The sequence below is a fragment of the Zootermopsis nevadensis genome, unplaced genomic scaffold (assembly GCF_977971745.1).
Source record: "Zootermopsis nevadensis isolate Lab colony 2312 unplaced genomic scaffold, Znev_1.0 Znev_ptg000003l, whole genome shotgun sequence".
NCBI lineage: Eukaryota > Metazoa > Arthropoda > Insecta > Blattodea > Termopsidae > Zootermopsis > Zootermopsis nevadensis.
Window position 1 is genome coordinate 7,158,568 of NW_028259135.1, and position 25,525 is coordinate 7,184,092.

The following is a 25,525-nucleotide window of genomic DNA, read 5'->3' on the forward strand; positions in this document are numbered from 1 at the left end:
CGCATCTCCCGCACATTATCAGAAACAACCACGTCGTGGAACCAGCAGCCAGTCAGAAACACGTTTTACCAAAATCGACTCGAAACGTCGCACAATATCGAGAGTTTCCTGTGATAAAATCTGCAGACACGTCGTAATTTACAGCAGGGAGAGGGGAAATAGAAATTCAAACCAATTACAAGCGCAATATATTATTTTCTAATGACATGTAGATTGATGTTATATCACTGACCTAAATACAACTTTTAGATAGAATTTTTAAAATCTACAAAATAAGACAAAGCGATGAACTCAAATTGTACACAAAAATAGATAAAATTAAATAAATTATTGACTCATAAGGTTCCTCGCTTCCCAGTATCTATCACATTCTGCCGTTTTAGAAAGACCTGGGCAGTGTTGGAGGTCACACAAATTACACGACGGGTCTGGTAGAATGCCAAAGCGGTGAAGGTGTTAAGCGGAACTTCGCAACAATGTAATTTTTTAAATTTATTTATTTTCAAATTTATAAACAGAAAACACCTTTTGCCCGTTCTCAGTTAAATATTCGCATCAGCGAGAGACGCAATTATCTACTGAGTAAATCTATAACTGATACATTTCACCTGATGAGACAGTAAAATGTACTAAACTTCCAAATTAATTATTTCGGCATTTTTTAATATAGAACTCAAAATTTCCATCCTTTCTGCCAATTATCGATCTAACGTCTTCACTCTTAATTCACTTTATCCTTACTAGAAGGACGAGCGGGCATTGCCTGGGAACCTTCTAACTATAAGATACTCTTTCTTACCTTCCTGAAATCGAAGTTTCTTTAACTTCTCCCCCCACCAATTTCCTCTTTGCAAATTTTACGACAATAAAATCTAGGGGGCTGTGATGGACTTCACGTGTTACTAGGGTGCGTGACAGAGGAAATTCATATAGAATTTTGGTGGGAGTAATGGCGCGAAAAACGTTCATTTGGAAGACCACCAGAATATTATTGTAGGGAGTGGCTATTTTGGGCTTGTTGTGCAACATGACAACTGGCGATTAAGGAGTCACAATTCTCGCTTGCATTTTGCTCGCTGGATTTCTGTTCCGTTCACACACTCGGTAGAGTCTTTTAAATAATAAAGACGAAAGGCACCTGGGTTTTATCTACAGCTACTTCCACTCGTTTCAGGATGTAAGGAATTGGTTCCATGTCTCGAATTCTGAAATGACTTGGAATCAGGAAATGCATTTCTCTCCTTCTTTTGTGCCTCAGAGTTGCAAGACGTACTCACTCAGTTTCCGCGCACTGAGGCAGACAGACAGACCCGGACCGCTTCCATTGTGACCAGAAAGTTCTCCAGCCTTTGGTTTTCTTCCTTGTTCTGTTTCCTTTCAACTTTCTTTTTACGGACGAGACTAAATTTCAACCTAGCTGTTTAAATATTCTATACACCTTCAGAACACTTATTCCTCCTTTTGGCCTGCAAGTACCACGAGCGAGAGATGAAGCTTTACCTCCTCTGAACGTACTGCAAGTTCCAATTTTCCTTGCAAATTTATCTGAACGTTTCCTTTGATTTTCAGTTCAAATCTCCACGACGGCGTCTCAAGGGAAATGGTCCTCTTGCACTGACCGAATCATAAGAAAGCTTTTATACTTGAACAGCGACACCGGGCAAAATAACGACCCCCAACAAACCCGATAAGTAACTCCACGGAACATTTCCTCTGCTATTGACAGTCGTTCGACTAATCAAGAAAAGTAACCGAAGCATCATCGCCTTCAATGTAGCCAATCTCCTGTCCCCATCTTCAGCCACGTTAATGCATTTCACACCCTTACAGTTTGTGTCTTTAACATTCATTTCATTATTAAACTTTAATCTATTTCCGGGTTTATAAGTGACGTCTTCCATGGAGGCCCTCCGATAGAATATTCATCTGCCCTGTAGAAATATTTATATCAACATAAACTTCAAACATTATCCCTGCATTGTTTCTTAATTACTCTAAATTCTGTTCAGTAATTATCAGGGTAATTTTTAAGTGTTAATTCATCATTAACAACTTATCTCTCTTATGATCACTATCAATTAACATTGCATCTGAATATTTTGATTTTTTTCAGTCTGCGAAATTTAGTTATAATTCTTAATATATGTCAGATAGGTGTGTGTATCTTCCATATACATACATGTATCATACATGAATGTGTATTTGCAAAGATAGAGAATACCACGTATGATATAATATTACAATCCATGTCGTCAATATGGCAACTATTGAAAGCCTATACGTGGATTTGCTTATATTTATAAATTGCTTAAAGACACAAACAATTTAAATAATATATATATATTTTTAAAAGGCGATGACTATGACACATATTTTAATGTAAAGGACTTTACTGACGAATCAACGAAGAGTTGTGGCTAAGGCATGCGTAAATGTTAACAAGTAATATAAACAGAAATAAAGTTAAATGACGGACTTCGACGTCGAAGATGAAGAATAAACAGTTGAAAATCGTATGCAGATTCAAGTGTTCAAAAACATGTCTTGACTATTGAATATCGATAGAGTTTGTATGTGACAGACTGGCAGTGTATAACTCTAAATTAATTTATTTTATATTTACTTTACCGCATAACGGAAGAAACCTCTATTAAGACCTAGGCGTATAGCGATATAGAGGTAGCTCTTGAAGAAATATGGTACAGCTTGTTACAACAGGAACCAGTGGCCGACTCTAGTGAACACGATAATAAACCTTTGGTGCCGTAAAAGACGGAGAATATCGTCTCTATGTGACCGACTATCAGCTTCACAACAAAAACTATGCTCTGTTATATCGTGATATGTGCTAATACGTTTCGAGCGTAATTCATTGATGCCAACTGCACAATTTTTTTTCTAATTTCAAATGACGTTTTCTATGTCCTACGTCGGACCTATCGTTGACAATGAGGAGACGAAGTTGTGACGTCCCGCGACATCGGTTGTCACTTCCCACCACGAGCAGCGCTGTGTGCGCTGGCTTTGTGCTGACGTCACACAGTGCGTCCTGTTCTTGAGCGAACGAAATTTGGAGACAGTCACTTTGACAGATTCTTTCCGTTCCACATCGCTTGGGCTGTCACCCGGGATTTTGAGATCGTCGTGGTCTTGTCTTCTTCTTTTCTGCCACAGTGCTAAAGTATTAACATGTTCTTTCCTTCTGCTCGCTACTTCATGACGTCTTTTTCCACTGCCCAGTCTCCAATGTAGAAACTTATAACTGGAAATTCACGTGGTTTTATTCTTTTGATATATTATACATGGCTGTATTCTGGTTTGTTGCACCATGTGGTCTCTTAGAAGTTTAGCAATGTTTCATGGGTCTTTTCTGCTTCCATCATCAGGGCGATTTCCATCGCCAGCACTTCTAAAATTTCGGTAAATCTCTACGAGATTACACGACCATCTTCAATAAAAACTTAAATAACATATTTTGATAAAAGTTGTTTCCTCGATGAAATTGCGGGATTTAAGGCCACAAACGTGAAAAATTACCCTGGGTTCAGAGTCAAAGACTTCATTACCTTCGGTGTTTGTAAACTAAGATCTGCCATTTTTTAAGAATTGGTTAAACACATCCAAAATGACTGACATTAGCCTGTAAATTAAGTTAATAGGAGTGTTGGTCATGTGGTGTTTACGTTGGTGAATCGGCCACCGGATTTAGTCAGGTGGTGTGAACAGCGGAAGTTTGGAGTGAGGATATTTGTTTATATTTTTCAATCACCGAAGTCAAAGGACCCAGATCAACGCAAACATTAGTTAATTAATGTATTCAGTTTAATTATAATTATTAGAATAATTTAGAATAAGACGAGTGTACGTTACACCACAGAGCACCTAAATGGTATCCACAAAAGTATTAAAATTTTGACTTCAGCCATTCTTTTACTGGACACTCATACCTCGTCCGTCATTTACGAGGAGTACCTAGTGTGGTCTATAATTAACAGATGGTATCACAATATATTTTCTCTAATCGCCAATGCTGACGTATGTAATAACATGGTTTATTAAATATCTTTATGTCATTAATTGAATATGTGTGTATCTTTTTGGGACATCTGTACTTACGTACTTTATTTACTTATTAATGTCTGCATCGCCCTGTTTAACTGTCTGAGTACGTTATCGGCAATAAACAGCATGCCTTCATGAACCTTATAGTAAAGACACTTAGAGCAAAATAAAAGTATTCATTATAGTGACTACAGAGGTCACTGATCAGTGAAGACTAATATCCTCAGTGTAACTGTCAATAACAAACTTTAGAAAGATTATTTTCACTTATCAGAACCCTGAAAGTTGTTAGTAAAGATGAACGTGCTTCATTGCCTTTTAAAATGAGACGATGCATTTTCGAAAATACACAGAGTAATTGTAACCCTCTCCCTTTTTCGTTGCAGCAATGTGGCACCGTGTTTACTGGGTCGAGTGTTTGACAAAGGCTGCAGTAAGTAACGAGATTTCCTTCGGTCCACGTCACAGTAACTATTTTATTATTGTGTCATGAAGAATACACTGACGAGAGATCGATAACTATCGACGAGATAAATCAGTGTTGCATGGAATGTCTCCGGTGTAAGTGCCTCAAAAGACAACGTACCGGAATTAACGAATTGTGGAGATAAAATTGAATACAAAAATTTCTAACACAGAAATTTTACTGACGTTTAAAATTTTATGAAGAATTCTAGCTTCCCCGTCATTTGGTAAAGGTTGTCTCTCAATTCAGCTTCCATGAATTTTATGTATACATGTAAAATGTAACAATGTTTAAGATTGCATTGATGCCGATTCTTATAGCACTTAATCGTAAAGAAAATACGTAAAATGCCGTATAAATGTACAATGAAAGTTACGGACATGTTTAAAATATTATGTGAACTCGAATCCTGAAGCAATTAAACCAAACGTCAATGCTACAATGTATTGATGGCGTTGCACGACTCACACGTCACGTGGTCAGTCTAGTACCTCGAGAAGGCCGAGATGTCGCGCTGGTGCAAGCGGAATTTAACACGTTTAATATTTCAACGTACTGAGAGGATACAGAACAAGACAAAGGAAATAGAACAGGAGAAGACGTAACATAATCCAATAAACACGCGTGGAAAAGTGAAAGACGAAGTGTTAGGGGAGGGAGGGGAACTGTTGGAAACATCCGGATGTAACTTTTTGAATCACTTTCACGGTGTCATAATTACATTTAAACTTTCTGCTCAAAATCCCCAGTCTCAAGTTGACCCCCTCTTTTTAAAAAAATCCTCGCTTTTTCTGAGCTCTGTTTGGTCCGTGCCATAGCAGAGGCAGTTAGTCCCCGGAGGCCCAGGGTTTGAGCCCAATGTGGGATTCGCGGTGAACGAAGTGGCACTGGGACCAGAGTTTCTCCAAGTCCTTGGCTTCTCCCCTCCGCTAATCAGCATTCGCTGACGTATCATCTGGAGAACGGACAACGAGCCCGTTACCGGCATCAGCTTCGTAGAGACTCAAAACTATCGATTATGTGATGTTCGACTTTCATCATGATCTGCATTGTATTCGCTGAATTTTAATTTTGTTACTTGAATATGTTTACCGAAACCACTTTCAAATTGTTAAACATTATCAAAATAAACGCTTTTTCGATTCAGAATCTGCAAGTAACACGTGTGTATTCCGGCCTTTAAAATCTCGTATATACAACCACTACTATAAACTTAATTATTAGAGACAAATTAAAGTGCCAGGAGTCGAGAAAACAGTCACTACTTTCAGAGAATGAAGTCGTCTTCGAGAAATCGATAATCGCTCAAATGGTAAGAAAAGTCGTCGGCAGTTAATGTGTGCAAATTTCCATTAAAATGTCTGCAATAGTTCATAATTTTATCATATTCTGAACCATTCAGTTCACATTCACACAGCTTATTAGTTCCTAACCCATTTTAATATTATCCTTTCAAATACACCTGGGCATTCCAAAGTATTTCTTCCCTTTAAAATTTCGGATCATAATTCTGAATTTAATTTTCTCTAATTTATTCCTAAACAAAATATTGATTGTTTACTGCCATTTAGAAATATTTTAAAAATAGAACATTGCTCGTAGCTTCATCATGAACAAACATACTTATTACTGTTTAAGTAATTAAATATAAATCTGGTTCAACCAACAGGAATAACAGCAAATTCAACAGTCATTCGTGTGCTATTGAGAGACTTGTACTTGCTAGTAATATATGTATATGCAATTTGTATTCAGTTGTTGAGTTCATGTGTTCTTACGGTTCGCACGCAGAGAGTGGATAACATACAGTGACAGCCGCTCATTGTTTTCTGTTGTTTCATTAGCAAGTTAAATAATAAACGCACTAAACTCAAATAGAAATGTAAATGAACTCGAAGTTCCTTTCATTTAGTAAGCAACACGCTGAACGCAAGGGAAATGCTTCTCCTAGTTAGTACACTTTTTGAATCTGTGTCATGCTCTCGATGTCCCCTAATCTTCTTCAACAGGATTACCGGATAACAGATCTACGTTGAACCCTTCAAGGCTTTAAAAATCAGTAAGTCTACATTTTTATTTATAAGTTTCGTCTGATTTTCATAACATAAAATTATTCCTTAAATAACGTTCAAAAATTGATACTTACAATGGTAAATCGCAGTGTTTTCTTTGTGGTACGGACTGAATTTTATTTAGAGTAGCCTCAGTTTTAAATTGTTAAATACGTCATAGGATCTTCTAAATTCTAACCTACTCAAAAATTCATGTATTGCTCCTGTTATAAATGGTGTTGATGTCCTGTTCCCAAAGCGATCTTCCATAAAGCTCTGGTAACGATTTGTGAGTACAATTCGCTATAAAGATACTTTATGTTTTATCTACTTAATACCACACTTAATTTTGCATTTCATCTCTGTTATCTAGACAGACTCGACGCAGATATTTAAATTCTGTGCTGACCTAGTGAAACATTTGAGAACGAAAAGCTTCATAATTTTACACTTCGTTAAACACTATTCGGGAAATGAAATCAGTGAGGAAGAGATGGACATGCAGCACGCATGAAAAAGACAAGGGAAAGTTAAACTTCTCCAAAAACCTAAAGAACTGAAACAGCTATGGAGTTCAAGACGTAGATTACATGGCACACTGAAACGGATCTTGAGAAAATTGTGTGATTGGATTGAAATGGCTGAGGATAGAGCCCAGTGACCCAGTGATACACAATAATGAAACTTCAGGTTTCATGAAAGACAGAGGATTTATTATCCAGCCCAGCGAGGAAGAACTTCTGAAGCGGGGCTCTCATTGATGAAGCTGAAAGCAACTGTCACATTCCGGCTCGCGACAGGAACTACATGACTCACCGCCAAGTGTCAATAGCAACTTCATCTAAAATTATTCACAAAACAGTGCATCTGTCTAATATCGTGTTAAGATTTCTTTATTGTTGTCTGTATGTAGATATGGTTAGATATATTGTTCAACGGCGAGTTTTTCTGTACGAATTCTAGGTGAAATATGGTTTCGTAAGAGTGCCTGAGAAACACTCGTTGTAAATTCCCCAGGGTAATATTTCCAAGCACAAAAGGTATAGAAATTTAAAAAAATCCGATCTACTAGGTCATTTCTGGACATGGAACCTGTTAACACACGCCGTGTCCTTACGGAAGAAGTATTGGACGAAATAAGGACTAGATCAGAACACGCACCAGAAATCATCGAGACGCCTGGCATTAGCGTCTAGGATCTCGAAACCTTTAACAGCCAAAACAGTGAAACTGCTTGAACTTTGACATAACTTACAAGGCGACTGTGGTGCATGCTTTACAACCACGTGACCCGGCTAGAAAGATTAATTTCTGCACCTGTCTTTTGCCATCAGTTCATGACGGTGAAAAGTTGGCCCTCATGGGAAGACGAGTTAAATAAAGAACATGCGATTTACTGAAACGGTGCAGACAGTGTGTACGTGCACAGGAACATTTTCTTATGAATCGATACTTGACTCGCGTTGTGAAAGTCTTCTGCCGGTGAGTCATGCAGTTCCTGCAAGCAGCCGGTAAGTGACATTTGCTTTCATCACATCGCATTCGACACCTTATAAACGAGTCAGTAGATGTAGACTCATAAAATATGCAAAGATAAACAGTTACTACACTTAAAAACTCCACGATGTCCCATTTATAAACAATATCACGTTTTCCTTGACTTCAGATTGTAACAAAATCAGAGATAGTGCAACCTTTACGTTTCTTTCCATGACAACTTTATTTTCACTCATTAGTATCGAGTACGAGATATCTCGCAGTATATCGATCTGCCGCATACACTCGCAGCTTCCTCGCCCTAACTTTGACGTGCTTCAATCTTTTCCATTTACAACCGCTTCTCATTACCACCCACACGCCACGTCACACCGGTACGGAGACTTCGTTTAATGAGCAACTTGGGCTTCAAACTTTACTCAGAGGGGGAGGGGGAACTAGTTTCTCTTTTTCCTCGAGACTTTTCGAGACTCGGGGAATTCTAATGACGAATAAGAACAAGAACTGCAGTAAGACGCAGAAGGGAACTTGTAATGGAAGGAAACAAAACAAACTTTAAAAAATCTTAAAGTGTGGGGTTGTTATGTATACTGGGGGCAGTTTCTGTTTTAAAGTAAATATCCTGTATTTTAATTTGTGATCCCGCATATAATATTCTTGTTAGAACCTTTCTAATGATACTAAGTGTTTACGGTGATGCTTAAGCACAGAAACTCGGGGGCTATCGGCTCCTCAAGTCCACAAGCAAAGCCACAGGGTGACTAAAATTAGGTGTAACGTGGTTCTATGTGAGAGCTTGCATCGAGGTAACCATTACATTACAAATATTAACTTTTATGTGTTTCCCCGTTGTTCTGATCCACCAGTAGTAGCTCCGTGCATACAGCGAAGTACGAGATATCACGATAATCGCATGGTTTAAATAAATGACTGCCCTAATAGTGAAATCGTGAAAGCTCTACGTTAAAAATCCCTTTTGATAGTGGTCATAATAAGGCCTCACTGTAGGACACTAGACTAACAGGGTCCCTTCCTGAACTTAAGATTATAATTTTACATTTATCGAAGATTCATAACACTTGTCGGAATATAAGTAAATTCGGACAAATAGTGCTTATATAAAAAACTCTTATGACTAAGTGGTTGAATAAGCACAACGCCAAATTCAGAAAAATAATAATATTAGTATAAAAACTATTTTGACGTGAATACGTCTATATTTTAGGGTCAGTGTCATTCCTCAAAAAAGTGTGACGAAAATGTGTAAGATGGTTACCTAGGAAACTTCATCGGTTTATCAACAAATAAACAACAATGGTTACCTAAGAAACATATATTTACTAGGCATTGTTGTTACCTAGGAAACGTCATCTGTTTACTCGGCATTGTTGTTACCTATAAAACATTTCATTACATTACATTACTTTACATAACAAATCCCAGTTTGAATGGTCGAGGCTCCCGCCACGACGAAACCCCGTTAGCGTTAGCAAAATTTCCGTTCTTATATTACGACCGTTTACCATTTCCAGCAATGCGTCTTGTGCGCAGGAATGGTTTCACCTAGGTAGGGACGATGCTTGCGCTTGCGCAGGCCTCTGCCCTCAGTTAGCTTCTTAGGTTGGTTGGTTCATTACTTTACATTACATTCAGCTACCACAGACCCATCTTAAGCGTAACTAATTCAAGTTGAATAATCAATGTCTTAATCAAACTTATCTCAATTGTAAAGTGTGTATAAAGGAAATATTTAGAATAAAGCCAATATATAAACTTCCTTTCCGTATAGACGTATTTACGTCAAATTCTCCGGAACCGTGGTTCCACTGACAACTTTTTTTTGTGTACTTTGCAAACAAATATTAAAACATGTGGGAAAAAATAAGTACTCGTCACGAAGGAAAGACTAAATTCATGCAGTCCCGTTTAAGAACCTTTCCGACGTTTCGTTAACCTAAAATTTTATTACATTTTTCATAACGGTCCGCTACCCAGCCCTATTCTGAATCAGTTGAATTCAGTCCACACTCCCATATCGTGCATCTCAAAGTTCCATTTGGATATTATCATTGCAGCTTCTGTTGTCTTTTGTTTATTTATTTCAGTTCCTTCATTTCGTGCTTGTTTCACTCATTCATTAATGTTATAACCCAAAATTCAACACGCCTTGCTTAGACCCGCATATTTGATCCCTAACCACAAGCCGCAGATGATAAATGTTATGAGTCATATAATACGCCATTAAATAAGTCTTGTAACATCAAAATTTAATAGCATTAGCTTTCAAACAGTGGTTACACCACCCTAGAAGAGCCGTGTTCGTGTAGTCAAACAGCTATGCGATACTTCTCGATTCTGTTTTTACAACCAAGCGACCATTGCACGCGATAGTGTTTTATTCTAACGGCTGATATTATACTCAGTTGAGCCAACTGCACAAAGTTTCCCTTTAAACAACTGGCAGAACAGTTACGCTCGTATTTTGGCTCTCATAGTCCGTTTCAGCCTTTAAAACTTATAAATTACTTTATATCTATTGTTCGTGCATTTGAGATGCTTCGTTTGTTAGTTATATACCTGTATCTTTGTTTGTTTTGGGAGGGTTGGTAACAAATCAATTTCTTCTTCTTTCTTTGCCTGTTTGCTTAGTTTATTTAGACGTTAATTTCTTCTTGTCAGTTTGGTTAGTTCATTTTTCGGTTAGTTAATTATTTGGTTTGTTAAGACTCTGCAACAGTATCTTCCTGCCATGTTCTTTCCAGTTCGATATTCATTAAATTTAAATGCATTACCCTGACTGTGTTTTCGTACAGAACACTAGGAGTCACAGAACAGTTATTTCATTGCCGTACGTATCCCCTATGTTTCAGAACGAGTCTGCGCACAGCAGCGACGCATCAACACACGGGCGCTGCAGCCAACAGTAACTCGCCCTCCCTCCCCCAACCCAATCTCACCGTTTTATCACTGTATTAGCAAAACATTAGCTTGAGCGCGAGTCTATAAATTATAAAGCTAAACACCAGCACAAGAAAGAGAAACCGTGTACTGTTTTGTCGGTCGGAGTTCTTTTGTGAACAATGTGACAAAAATATGGTTATTTACAGCTGCGGGATATTTATTGTGTCTTGGGGCTGCGAAGACTCACGATACTTCACCTGCAGCCATGAATACAGAGATTAAATACAGTGGAAATTATAATTCAGTAGACATTCTTTTATCAGGCTTACCCGGATAATCCGCAAAAATTAAAGACAAACGCACAAATCTATAAAATATGTAAGTTTAATTACAGACACACACTACTTAATTTTTTAAAGATTTGCTAATAACAGAAAGGATTTTATGTAAATATTAATACAGTACATACCGATTATTAAAAAAAGGATTCCAAAGAATAACGTTCTATTGTCGTAAACTTCAGGTGTTGGCAACAATTTATTTATTTTAATCCGTTAAATATGTCATTGTTGTATCTTATTCTGAGACAGATTAATCGAGACCACACCCTCAAGTACTGTTTATTAAAGATCTAGTTTAATATTATTCTACTCTCATTTAAACTGAAAACAGCTCTAAATTTCCTAATAAACTCTTGTCATGTAGATATATGTATATCATCTATCTGGTGTCGCTTCACGTCTTGACTATAGAGTACTTAATTAGTTCATCTCACGGTGGCCTAGCGGTTAGAACGCTGGCCTTGTAATCCTGGGGGTCTCGGGTTCGATTCCCGGTGGTGCCCGAATTTATAACTTGTGTTGGGCAAGGCCGTGGTCTAGGCAACACGGAGTTTTCCTCCGGGGGCTTCCCCGGTTTCTCCGTGGCATCCCAACAATTACTCCATTCACACACAGAAGAAGGCAATGGCAAACCACTTCTGGATCATCTGCCAAGAACGTATATGAACAGGTCCCAGTCCGAGAAAAGGATGGAAGGATCCTGTTCATATGGACCTGTCGTCAGACAGAACACATAATAAAATAAATAAATAAATAAATTATTCAGAAATAGCCACGGTGGTCTAGAGGTTAGAACGCTGGCTTTGTAATCTTGGGGTCTCGGGTTCGATTCCCGGCGGTGCCCGAATTTATAACTTGTGTTGGGCAAGGCCGTGGTCTAGGCAACACGGAGTTTTCCTCCGGCGGCTTCCCCGGTTTCTCCATTCACACACAGAAGAAGGCAATGGCTAACCACTTCTGGATCATCTGCCAAGAACGTATATGAACAGGTCCCAGTCCGAGAAAAGGATGGAAGGATCCTGTTTATATGGACCTGTCGTCAGACAGAAAACTAAATAAAAAAATATAAAATAGAGAAGAAATTATGAAGTTCCACGCTCTCTATGTTTTATCCAGTCCCATTCCCGTTTCTCGCACTTAAAACCAAATATTCTCCACAGAATCTTTCTCTCAAAAATCCTGCTGTGTTCTAATATTAAAGTTAAAGCCTTCTTGTATAGATTTGCTATTTTACATGGAGTCTGGACCTTCATAAGGTTTATAATCGTATAACACAACACAGAATAACGTCATCTGATCCACGCTACCACTTGGTTTCAAACTCATAATCACAGTGTAGAAGCCGTCCACGCTAACTCGCTTAACGTAATGGATATTTGTAACGGATTGGTAAAGGCACGAACCGCGAGCATTACTCAAGTACTATGCAAGAAGGGCTCAAGACAAATGCAATTAGTATCGAACTTGAGTCCATCTTACCTAGTATTAAAACGTTTCGTGATATAGGCTTATTAGTGTGTCTAACAATCGGAAAATCCTAAAACGTGCCACGACGAGGTTATAGCATCTAACAACTTAAAAATCTAGTCAACTCAAGACACGGCTACGCCTTTAATTTGATCAGATAATCATCTTAATGTATTCAAGGTGTAAGTCCTTGCAAATTCTCTAAAGACGGATTCAGTAGTCGTCCTGCTAATTGAATCTGTGTGCTTAATTGAATTATTAATACGTTTTCTTAAGTCTTTTCATCTGACTCTCAGTAGGGCTAAATTCGAGACCAACAGAAGTCTGAAAGCTATAAAATACGAAAGCGTTTCAATAAACAAAAGTTCCATCTTGTATTTCTACCCTGCAACATTTAAAATTGCGAAATTTTTCCAATATAAATAACAGAATATAGCACAAACCTTAAAATAATTTTGAATATCAATGGAAATAAAATAACATATAAATCCAGGAAGTTCCTCTTATACTGCTGGTGATCACAAAAATAGATCAGTAAATTATTTTACTCCAATAAATGACCTGCAGTGTAATGAAGTATAAATAACATGGCCATTCTAATTTCTTATAAGAAAATGAAATGCGGAATATATGGAAATTATCTTTCGTAATTACAAAGGTAACTTGTTTTAGAAAATGCATGGAGACAAGTAAAAGATACACGTGGGAAATAACGCGCTTTATTTCAATCCCTCATCTTCACACATTTATTATAACAAATCTCTTTCGTTACACAAATTTAAGAATAAATTATAAGCATAAACACACTATAATACAACGTACAAAGTGGTAATCGAAAATTTATTTCGTAGATCTGGCTAGGATTAATAATATCAGTCGATTCTATTATTTTATTTTTTAGGAACGGTTACAAATTATTAAGGTTTTCGTCTCAATTTGGCCGATGAAATATTTTAAAATGGTTTCTCCGGCTGAAGGAGTAGCTCTGAGTCTACACCGATGTGTCGATGAGATTGAATATAAGTCAAAATACTGACGATTTAGAATAAAGTCCAAGACAGATTCGTAAAATACAGGATTCGAGAAGATTTCAGAGTAAAGTCCAAGAAATTAAAAAATGGTACCCTCCGCATTCATTGGTGGTCCAGTCTCTGACATTCAATTACCGTGCATAACAGAATCTCGGTAATTATGCAGAAAGAATGTCATTGGGCATTGATCTGATTGCAGAACAGAACTCTTCTTTGTAGGGCCCATCTCCTACCTTGCTCCAGGCGCGAATCACCTCTACCATTCACGTCAAAACCATTATCCGGACTTCACATTTCGCATTCCGAGATTTAATCCCTCACTCTTCGCCCCGATGTGCAAAGGAAATGTTTCCTGGCGGACGCAATGGACTCTGCGTTACGCTCTAGCGAAAGCTTTGCCTCTCGCTGTCCATCGTCTCGGAGGCTTGAACCATGGGTCGCGGCTGTTAGACGGGATGTGCTCGACCCGTTGCAAGGTTCCAGATTAAAACTGTAGTCGACCAAAGAATTTTAATCAGGAGAAACCTAAATCGGCAAGCTAAACCATTACAGTTAATAGTTGAAGAAACAAAATTTTTTAGGCATGTTTTTGTATTTAAGCTTTCGGTACACCGGACATTCTTCTTCCTGAAACATCGCAGAATTGACCAAGGGGTCGTAGTGGGCCTTTATCGTGTGCCCGCCTGCCTTCGACTGTTTACGGGCGTAATGATCGCTGTCATTAGTCGATCTACGAGGTTCACTTGTTATCGCATGGCAAAATAGTTTTTTTAAGCGAACATCTTTTCTTCATATAGTTCATTGAAAATTGGAGAAAGTGCCTAAGATGTAGCATCTAAAGAACTTCAGGCGATTAACAAACATTTTGCTAATAAATGCAAACCATATACATCGGTTGTACGCTATGGTATGCAACGTGTGGACCAAGAACACAAAACTAGCAATTATCACACAAAAATTCTCCTGGCTCGTGAACATGTTTCACGCCACCATTGGGAACATCTACCATTCTGCATCTTGTTTTCTTAAGACCGATTCTCGGCAACCACCACACACATGAGGCTCCTTTCTGCAGAAACTGATAACCACGCCATCTTCTTCCAGATTACTGCAGTCGCCTTTGGGTTCTTGTTTGGAACACTAGAAATTCCGGATTCATAAATATTGAAGATATGTGGAGTTAAAATTTCTCGGTTTTTTCCTCTCAACTTTGGCCTGTTTGACCGTGGTTTCTTGCCCGGATCCTTTATCGTAATTTTACCCCAGATGGTCTGGGAATCGGGTCCCATCTAACTACCAAGGGGAGCCACTACTTAACACAACACATCAAGTTAGACAGAATTTACAATTGCGATAAGAAAGGAAAATGATTAATCAATGCGGCAATATATTTGTGGTCTGAATGGCACAGATGAACTTCTACTAAGAAATACGAAACACTAAATCAGGTTACACGCAACAGAAACAGCTGCTTAGGAAGCAACTAGAACTTCAGACAAGAACAGGACCATAAATATTCACACAAGACCCATCTTTAAGCAAAATATTCCCTAAGCAAAATGCCTGAAACTGCATGTTAAAGCAGACTTTCCATTTATGACCGAGTAAAAGTGTACAGGTTCGCGCCACAGTCTACAGATGGCTGCACTACTAACCTGACTACCAGAGAGGATAAACCAAAGAGACGAAATAAAGTTTAACAGATCTTCAACGAAACACAGCACAAACTACATTTGACTTCAATGCCAATTACATCGCTTCTCAACATCTCAACTTCAGTGCATGTTAACTTTAACTGTCACACAATATTACATTGACTAAATGTGCAAAATTTATGCACACACGTGGTTAACCACAAACGTGGTTCCATTATCTCACACAACGCTCCGTCAGGACGACGCAGCTACAACCAAGCTCCAAGACTCCGACAGGTCTAACATCTAGATTTCCCATCTGACCTAACCCCATACAATCAGCTCGCTTGATTCTTCACCCAACTTCAGTTCACAAGCCATAGCACAGCTCACTAGTTGACCTCACACGAATTCCATTTCATCTCAAAAAAAATTAAAATTTTTAAATTGTCTCGAATCAAAGTTTGCCTTCCCACAAACGTAATTTACTCTGATCATCACTAATGTTGTAGAAACCTTAGACAATGGACGTATCCATAAGCCCCGGTGCAATTGGCTAACGTATTATCCCAGCACTAAAAAGGTCTCGTGTTCGATTCCAACCGCTATTATTATAACACTTAAAAATAAATTAAGACTCCTTTTTGAGAAGTCGGCAGACGCTAACAATTCAAGAAATTTCACGCATTTATGGAGCCAGAAGGTGGCAGTACCGTGTGCACATAAGCATTCCCAATGTATCCAATTTTGAGCCAGACGAATCCTATCCAGACCCTCCTCAACATTCATGTATCCATCCACTTACTTCTAACTCTTCCCAGTGGGCTATTCCCTTTTGTATAAATCTAAAATTATACACACATTTCTCAACTTCTTCATCCGTAGTACTAGCCCCGTCAATATAATCTCCTTTAATATTATCTTGCTAATAATATTTGAAGATGAATAACAATCATGAACCTTTTTACCAAAATAAATTATTATACAGGCAATTATGAATCAGCAATAAATATGTCTGCACAGTGGCAACCTATCTTCTGAAAAATTGAGAAGCCTATAGCGACCTAGAGAAACGACGTTTTCGTCAATAAACTTTACAAAATGGACACTGTCCAACATTGCAGTCGTAAATATGTCAACCTGTTCGATTGGCCTTGATAAGATTAAGGGACTCGACATATCATCTCTTGCAGCAGAAAGTAGAACATGCTTATGTTTTACTTTGTAATATCGGCGTGTTCCATTTTGTTCACAGCGTGTTCCCATTTGCAACTGCAGTGCTTCGCCCTCTTCTATCTAGTTTCTCTGCTGTCTACTCGAAAGAAACAGAAATTGCCATATTCAGTCGATGAAACCAAACTTGGATCACTCTCCAATTAATATGGTTTATGTTCTACAACGTTATAATGTCTCTTAACCAAATCTTATAATAAGCATTTGTTACTATAAAACCATTGTTTTGAGAGTAAATAAATGTAAATAGTAGGAACTTTCATTGTTCAATCCTGATAATAATATTAAAAAGAATTTTAACTGTTAGACTGTGCTAATATCTATAAATTTATTTCATTTTACTTGTACTGTAAGATTTTTGAGGTCATAGAGTTAAAATAAGACACAATTTTTCCTACATACTTGTTTGCCGTCTCCAGAACCTCCATGTTCTTACATTTCTTCCACATTCTGATCAGAGGTTTTCAATGTCGTGAATACATGGGTTGTGGTCTCCTGGGTTATGACTCTGTGTTATTTCGTTGATAGTTACCAACGTCTCACAGAAACCTATTATCCTCAAAATGCAGACAACATGTCCCCCCCCCCCCCTAAACGTTGGTCAACGCCTGTTTACCGCAGGGTGACGTAATTCAGTAGACCACAATCCACATTCACACCCCCGTACCCTGAATACCGCTTGAACGAGAGAGTTTCTGTCGTTTTGCGACAGAATTTATTTAGCACAGCGGTTTCAGTGTTACGTGTTATGTTAGCGTTATCTGTTGAACAGAGAGTCAAAGGTTGTATTAGTATAAAACTATAATACTTCACTGAAAAATACAGCTGGAAATAAGAATTATATTATTCGTATTGATGCAAATCTCTTGGGTTGTGAATATCAATAGAGATTTAGCACAAAGAGAGAGGATTATTCTTAATGCTATTGCTGTAACTGGTTTATTGGTCTGATCTGTGATCGTAAGTTGTAATGGAATTCATATGACCCATAAATTATTCCAGAATCAGATGCTGCAAAGGATTTAAATTCTGTTGTATCTGATCTATTTTCATGTACTAACTGTGTAATTAACCTACGTGGATGTCTAGTTTAATTAGTATTCACTGTTACAATAAACAGAAGCCACTGTTTTCCAATCTTCTTTCTGAAAACACTAACATTAAAATATACAGATTTATAATTTTACTTTCCTTTATATAGCTGTGAAACAGTCTGAGTTCCAAAACAAAATGAAGATCATAGAGAAAGCTCCATTAAACTTTCACCCTTATTAAGCTTATTACAATAATATCAAAAATAATTAGATATACGAAACACGTAGCACGCATGGTTGAGATGATAAATAATCTATTTTATTAATATAATTTAAATAACAATACTTGTGAGATCGAGAGGTAGACGGAAAAAATATTATGACTACAATTTTTTAAGTACTGTGTCTGAAAGTGTACTGGATTCATCTGGATCCTGAGAGCGACCAGCGGCCGACTCTTGTAAACTTTGCATATAAGGCCGAAAATTTCTTGACAAGCTCGGAGACTGATTTAGAATAACACAAGCTCGTTCGACTGTGAGAAAATATGGTAAAATCATAGAAGTTGGCCTCGGGACGGGACTTTCCGACTGCACAGCACAGGTGCCTACCACCCAAACGCTACGTTTGAGATAAAACCACATAAGTAATCTTAGAAACAAATTATTCGACGACTCACGGGGCGTCCATTGACAAAGTTAAACGCCACTTCCACTTTCCGGTTCTCAACAGGAAATGCACGAGTCACCACCAAGAGCTAACACCAATTTCCGCTAAAATCATAACATAACAATGCAACAGCGTCCAGCACAGTTTGATCATTGTCGTGTGTGTGATATGTTTTTTCATATTCTTCTGAACATTGGGGTTTCTATACGAAACAAGTGCGAAACGTGCATCAGCTAGAAAGGGTAGGAGAAATTTGTCTGAATTTCACGAAGTCATAAATGTATTGACAACTGGTATCCATAAATTTATTAATAAAATCACGTCTACTTGGTCACTTACGGTGATGAAATGTGTTGAAAACAAATTATAGAATGCTAGACGAAAACAGGGAGTGGTTTAGGACATTCTGTATTTTGAAAACGTGTATTTGTTGAACTGACACCCTGTAGGACAAGAGATGGTCGAACGTGTCGCGAAACACAGAATGAAGAGACGTGTTTCCCTCTCTTACACTTTGGGAGGTAAATTTTGTTTTGATGTGCGACTTTAATAATTCACCGCGTACTTCGTTGAGGGCAGACGCGTCCGTAAGTTTAAGCAGCACACTCGCGCCTTGCCTGTCTGTACAAAACAGGGCATGCGCACAACAGAGCATCCGGTCTGATCACGACAGTCCGACGAAGACCTCGCAAGACCGAGATTGTCGCCGCAGGCGTTAAGTTACGTGGGGCAATATCAGTCTGGTTATTTCTTCTAACACACGCAGAGCTCGGCTGTTTTGAACGGGGTTACATGCTAATATTTGTGTTCGTGTCACTGAAACTTTCGCTGCTGGGCAACTCGAGGTTGCTACGGACTAATTAGCGGAGCGTTGTCCCGGAAAAGGAGTTGGGAGGGGAGGGGAGGAGGGGTATGTACCCCTACGGAATTCCAGCGTCTGCAAACTAGCGCTGGGTTCTAATGTTTGAACTGCTGAAATGCCGGCGGCATCAAATTTCGAAGGGGCGAGGGTCTGGCTTCCTTTCAGCTCCATTAACAGGAGGATTGTTTTTGTAAACACTGACATCCACCGTACGATACACACACAGGCTTCGAATGAGAGGAGTTCTTGTTCGCTGAGTTGCTAGAAATATTTTAGCCCCAAAACTGTTATGATTGACAGCTTGTAATTTGGACACGTGTAAATTTGGGGAGGGTGCGATCTGTTCCCTGTTATTTCATTTGCATTCCGAAAACTAACTTGCCATCGATGGAAGACGAGAACGTCTAAGTTGTGTTTCATTTTGAGCACTGACAGATGCAACCATAAATTACTGGCGTAATTCCCGTCGAAGTCTTAATGCGAAATTCTCGGGTGTCAGATGACACAACTTACTACGTACTAATTCACAAGAACCGATTCCAACCCCAGAACATTTTTCCATGGCGAAGTGTGTTTTAAATTAAATAGTTTTGCCTCTTTGAAGAAGTCACTTTCATTTCCGCTCGAAGGTCGGATGTGTGTCCGCGTTTCTCTCCACTGTGCTGTCCTGTGTGGGCACAGACCTTGAGAAAAGCTGATCCCTCGCCTAAGGAAACGCTGTAAATATATAAAATATGCGAAGTTTCTGAAGTTTTCTGAATTGAAATATTTCAGACAGCTAATCCACAAAATCAAGACGAATAACTTTAGAATACTTTTTTTTACTTTCTGCATCGTGGTGACGTTTCGGAAGCTGGATGTACTTCCGTCTTCAGGTAGAAGTGTAGATGAGCACAGAATGCTTAACTGTTGGGCCTCCCGTTTTAGTTATTATCATACATGGGCGTTCCTTTTACCTGAATATGGAAGCAGAATCCAGCATCGAAACGTTGCAGTTTTTGTAATTTAGGTGAAGTGTAAAGCCCAATAATACTTATTATACAACGCACCATCGCGAGAACGTGTCTGACATCAAGATTAATTCTGCTCGAACTTCACAATTCGTGAAGCAAATGCAGGCTAAAACTGTGCCAAATAATCTTTTTGAGGGAAAATTTTAGTTCCAATTACGGCATTCGTAACGGTTACGTGTGAGCCCTTTCATATCAAAGATGGCTCCTTCGTTTCGCATTAATTAAGGAGGACAGATGAAAGCGGCGCTAGTCAGGCGCCTGTCAGCTCGCGAATGCTTAATTATTTGCGCGGAGAAGTCTCTCGGCTGCTGGGAACTTGTAGCATTCAAATAAAAGAGGCAAATGTCTTAATTGCTTATTGCAAATGGGGCATGGTCGTGTACCTCTGCTGCACTCTGACGGTCGAGACAAAATACGTGCTTAAAATTCTCCTTCTCCTGTCCTCCAGGGTTTACACCTTTTAATCGTCTCTGTGTCTCATTCGCTTGCAACGAAGTGCGAGTTTCGGGAATCTGTTCTTGTCCATTCCGTTCAAACGCTTTCGTCTGTAAGTCTTTCATTTTCTGAGCAAATATTTAATAAAGAAAACAGTTGAAGTGAAGATACTGCATATTTTTTAACAAAATAGCCTGCGCAGTAGCCGAGGCCAAACTCTTCGTTTCTCCTACGTCACTGGCATGCGAGTAGCGGGAAAACAAACGCGTTGTACTATGTAAGCCAAAAACATTGTCGAGATGGGCGCCAAGAAAGCGAAATAAAAAGAAATTCCGCTAGGATGTGATGTTTTTTGTTTGGACAGTATATTCTTCCTAATTTGCTGCCCCTTCCACCCCTCTGCCACCCTCGCCCTTTTATTGTAACGGACGTCGAACGCACAGATTCATCCCGACTACTGCGCAAGATGAATGAAAGAGGCCACTGAGAAGACCTCGGCAAGCAGGAGCGAAACTTTTCTCTTCTTGTCCAACAGCAAAAGCGTCCGCACGTCAAATGCGTCTCGTCTTTCTGCAGCTGATACGATTCGCCGCTTCAATTGCACGCCATTTGAATGTTCATTTCGTTGGCAAAGTCGACGCTGAAGTTCGTCTGCAACAATTCCGACGAAGTTCACGTATGTCGCTTCCTCGCCCGGAACAACTCCGAGAGGTAGTAATGGAGACAAATTCAGGAGACGGGAGCTTTTGAGTGACGAAGACAAAAGACATCGCGCGGCAGGAGGAGAAGAAGACTTGTGTCCAGGACACGAGGAAACCGACGGAAGGTGCGCGTGTGGTCGCTGGGGCCGCGGGAGGGGAGGAGCTCGCGAGAAAATCGTACGCCACTGCACTTCCAAACAGAACGACAGATTTCATCCAGATGCATTCCCAGAGCCCTGATCTGCGAACTTGCTTCATTGTCTTCGGTACTGTGAGCATACTGAATAAAATCACGGAGAATCTTTGCCAAGAAGGAAGTGCCCCTGCGATGATTCACCAGAAGCCGTGAGAAGTGGACTGAGCTCCTGCGTCACATTCTGGACGTCCTGTGTTAGGATCTCGGCAAGAAGACTGTCCCTCCCGATAAGAGCAGGATAAGTGCGTCATCATTCGCGTGTTATCATGTAACCCGATGCTATGGGATTTATTCAATTACACAGTCTATAAAAAAACATAAGACTCAATTCAGCTGGGACTCAAATTGTGCTAACATGAAATAAGGTATCTTTTGTACACACTGCGAGTGTGTCTGTCAGTCAAACATCACAGAAAAGCCATTGAATTATATTTTCTGTAAAATTTGTAAGATATTCAGGTTGTAAAATCCCCCAGATCTAAAAATATTTTGTCTTTGAAAACAGCAAGAACGACAAACAGAACTTTTTCCCCCAGGTTTTTGAAAGTTATTAACAACGGGTACAAATCCTTTTGTTGTTATTTGCAATCCTTTAAAGTTGCATTAAGATCGGCAGGGTCACCTGTCTTTAATTATCTTCAATTTCTCCATTAAAAGTTATCGTTGAAAGTGTTTTATACTAATAAATCTTGAATAACAATTTTTCGCTCTTCGAAAAAACGCATTCCTCGCCAATAAATGCATTAAAATACAAAAAATGTTTTACTAGAAACAATCAGTCTAATTTCTCCGAAAGTCCGCAGTCGTAATTTGGCACTTCGTTAGTCGAGCGCTCGAAACATTCGCTTCCCTGGCTCGCAGGCTGTGGCAGGGATACTTCATAACTCACACAGTAGCGAGCCACCGACCAGCCCAGAGCATTCACCAATGCGCAGAATTCTCGCATGCACTGCAATCATTTTCTCACTGTAGCAAACATTTCCAGAATTTAATCTGCTCTTAATTTCCCCATGAATCAAATTTTGTTACTGTCACTCCAAAATATCTAAACTTTGCCACATTTTCAAAGGATTAATTAGCTAATTTTATATTACGTTTTGCCCTGCATTCTGCTGACGAGACATCAACAAAACTCAAGTTTTATCTGTGTTTATTTCCAGACCAACCTCCCTACTAGCGTCAACTAGAGCTTCTGTGTTTTTTCTATATGGCATTTATATTATCCCCCAGTAGATTCACATCATCAGCGCAAATCACAAGGCGATGTGTCCCATTAAATTTCATTCCCGACTGAACTTCGTAGACCTTTCTAATGGCGTCTTCTAAATCAAAGTTGAAAAGCATTGACGATAAAGTACCTCCTTGTTTCAGACCAATTTGAACAGAAAAACGTGTCAGACAAATGTTTACCTATAGGGACTTCTACAGGTTTGGTTTAAACACATTTTAATAATCCCGGCTAATTTCGTGTGAGTGCCAAATTCAATGGAAATATTGTACAATGCTTCCCTTCTGACTAAATCATAGGCTTTACTGAAGTCTATACGAACAGCTGATGTACCGTCCCATTGTATCTTGTTTGTTCTTCTGTAGTAACTGACAAACACAAAAAATCTGATCGGTAGTTACGTCGAAACCCACGCCCATAAGCCTCACTACCATATCTCAAGGACATTTCCCCTTTAACTCACTGTTTTGGCATTTCTTTACCTTTCAATGCGTTGTTTTCTTACACAAACAACACAAATCGGTGTGTATGTCCAACTGTGTTTATCACTGCATGCAAGTTAATATTAGCATTCGCGTTTCAGCCTCAGTGTTACCTACATAATATTTACATTAGTTTAACAAAAAACAATAAGTACACGTATTTAATAGTGTCTGCCAATAACTTTCATATGTAAACGTGCATAAAATTACATTAAAATATAAGGCAAAGCGTGGCTAAGAGCTTAATTCACTAGTGGGTATCACTTACTTTAAATCTGGTACTAGCTGAGAAGGCTGAACACTGTTAAGATAATTAGCACCACATCATTAAAAATTGAAAACAATTTATGTTCACTTGCACCACAACCGTGAAAATGGACTACGTGGGATCTCGGCTGGTACCACTGACGGCCGATGACCCTCGGCTGCGTGCCCTGACGTAATCCAAACTCCCTGTCGCAGCACGTAAATGGTGCAGCACATAACCTCAAATCGAGAGCTAAGTTCTGATTGATGACGTCACAGCGGTTGCTGCCGCACACCTGTTCAGCGTAGCCAACGTGCGGGATTAACAGAACCCTTTGCATGTTTTGTTTTTCGGCTAGTGATACCAACATTTGACAACTATATTTTATTTTATTTTTAACAGCGGGTTAAACAGTGAATTTGGTGTAAAGTGCGTTGTTCATTAAGATATTTTATCTTCTTGTTATATAAAATTGTTTATAATTATATTTAACAGGACCTCTTAATTATAATTTTAACACTCCAAAGGTCTCATTTAAAAAGGTCATAATCCTGTCGTTTATCTAATTCATGCTTAGCAATTTTAAATGTATCTCTATTGTATTTTATATCACGTGTGTCGTGTAAAACTCTGCACACTGTCTGGCCTTTGTACATTTCGACACACAAAACTTTGCGTTTTAGTTTATATATACCACTCCTGTAATATTTATCGACTGATTGTCTTTTTATGGATGCATTGGATTCGTCATATCGTTGCCAGTTTAAGCGATACTTAGAATGTTTTAGTTAACATGCGAGTTTAAATATGTAAATATTCATGCAAACCATAAATCACAATATGGCGACTCTAAATTTGTGAACAGCTCCGCATACATGAAATCACAAATAATTATAATTCCTGTAATCTTCATTGGGTTGTAGTTTTGTCAATTTATTTATTTTGTGAATAAAAACCTAATTATTAGTAGTGAGAAATTCCAGTACCGATTTGGCTTAATAGTGAACCCAGGGTCGCGTCCCAGTATAAATGCAGACCCACGTAATTAATGTGATAATTCCACTGGAGATTGTGAAATGCTACATCCCTATTCCTCTACAGAATCGCTCCTTTTTTAACTAAGAACTATCCTTCCACAACTCACAATGAGTAGCCACGCTACCATAGATCGCCTTAGGCCATGGAGGGACTGGTCACGACGCATTAGGCATTAGACAAAGGCATTACAATTTCTGTCACCACTTAAACTGTGTTTTAGCTCAAACTGAGTTCATCTTTGTCGTGGTCCTCGGCTAAACCGACAGTGATCTGAGGTACTCCTCAAGTCGCTACAACATTGTATGATGTGCAGTGACGTGTAACATCAAATTCCTGCTGTAAATTGTTTATCATGTCAACGAAATTTAATATTTAAAATTTTTAAGTCATTTCATATTTTTATCCATTTGGTTGGAGTCTACCGTGATTGGTATCAGCTGAGTCATAATCTTTGTCATCTACAAATCGTTTGATTGATTTAATTGCTACAATTTTAATCATGATAGCTTACTATTAATCTTGATAGCTCCAGCCTATACAAAGTATTCCTAGGCAACAAGCCGTGTCAGTACTGGACAGAAGCCCGACGTTTCGATAACATTTTCCGCCTCATCATCTTCTGATTGGTTAAGGACAATTTCAATTGACAGGTATGAGGTGGCAAATCTCATTGGGTGGAAATTTATGTTGGCAAAATATATTATTTATTTCACAATAATTTTATGTAGTAAGTTTTACTGCAATTAATTCGTTCTGGGAAGCACGGATTTATGTTTACGTTTACTTGCGATAATATACACTCCATCCTTAATGGATTGTTGCTTTACATCTAGGACATCATCCTAGGCAAAGTTTTGATATTTATGTAATTTAGGATCCGGTGACACTGTCGTGAATTTTTGAGATTTGTTTGAGTCTCATATCGATACGTCGTCGG

The 25,525-nt window shown here is 38.7% G+C and overlaps 1 long non-coding RNA gene across 1 annotated transcript in view; it reads right to left on the minus strand.

Moving 5' to 3' along the window:
* Positions 1-23,840, minus strand: part of LOC110827832 (uncharacterized) — a 72,384-nt gene extending 48,544 nt beyond the window's left edge. The window contains exon 1 of the long non-coding RNA XR_002542480.2: positions 23,572-23,840. This is a non-coding gene — a long non-coding RNA (uncharacterized LOC110827832). The remainder of the gene's footprint in view (positions 1-23,571) is intronic.
* Positions 23,841-25,525: the final 1,685 nt, after the last annotated feature.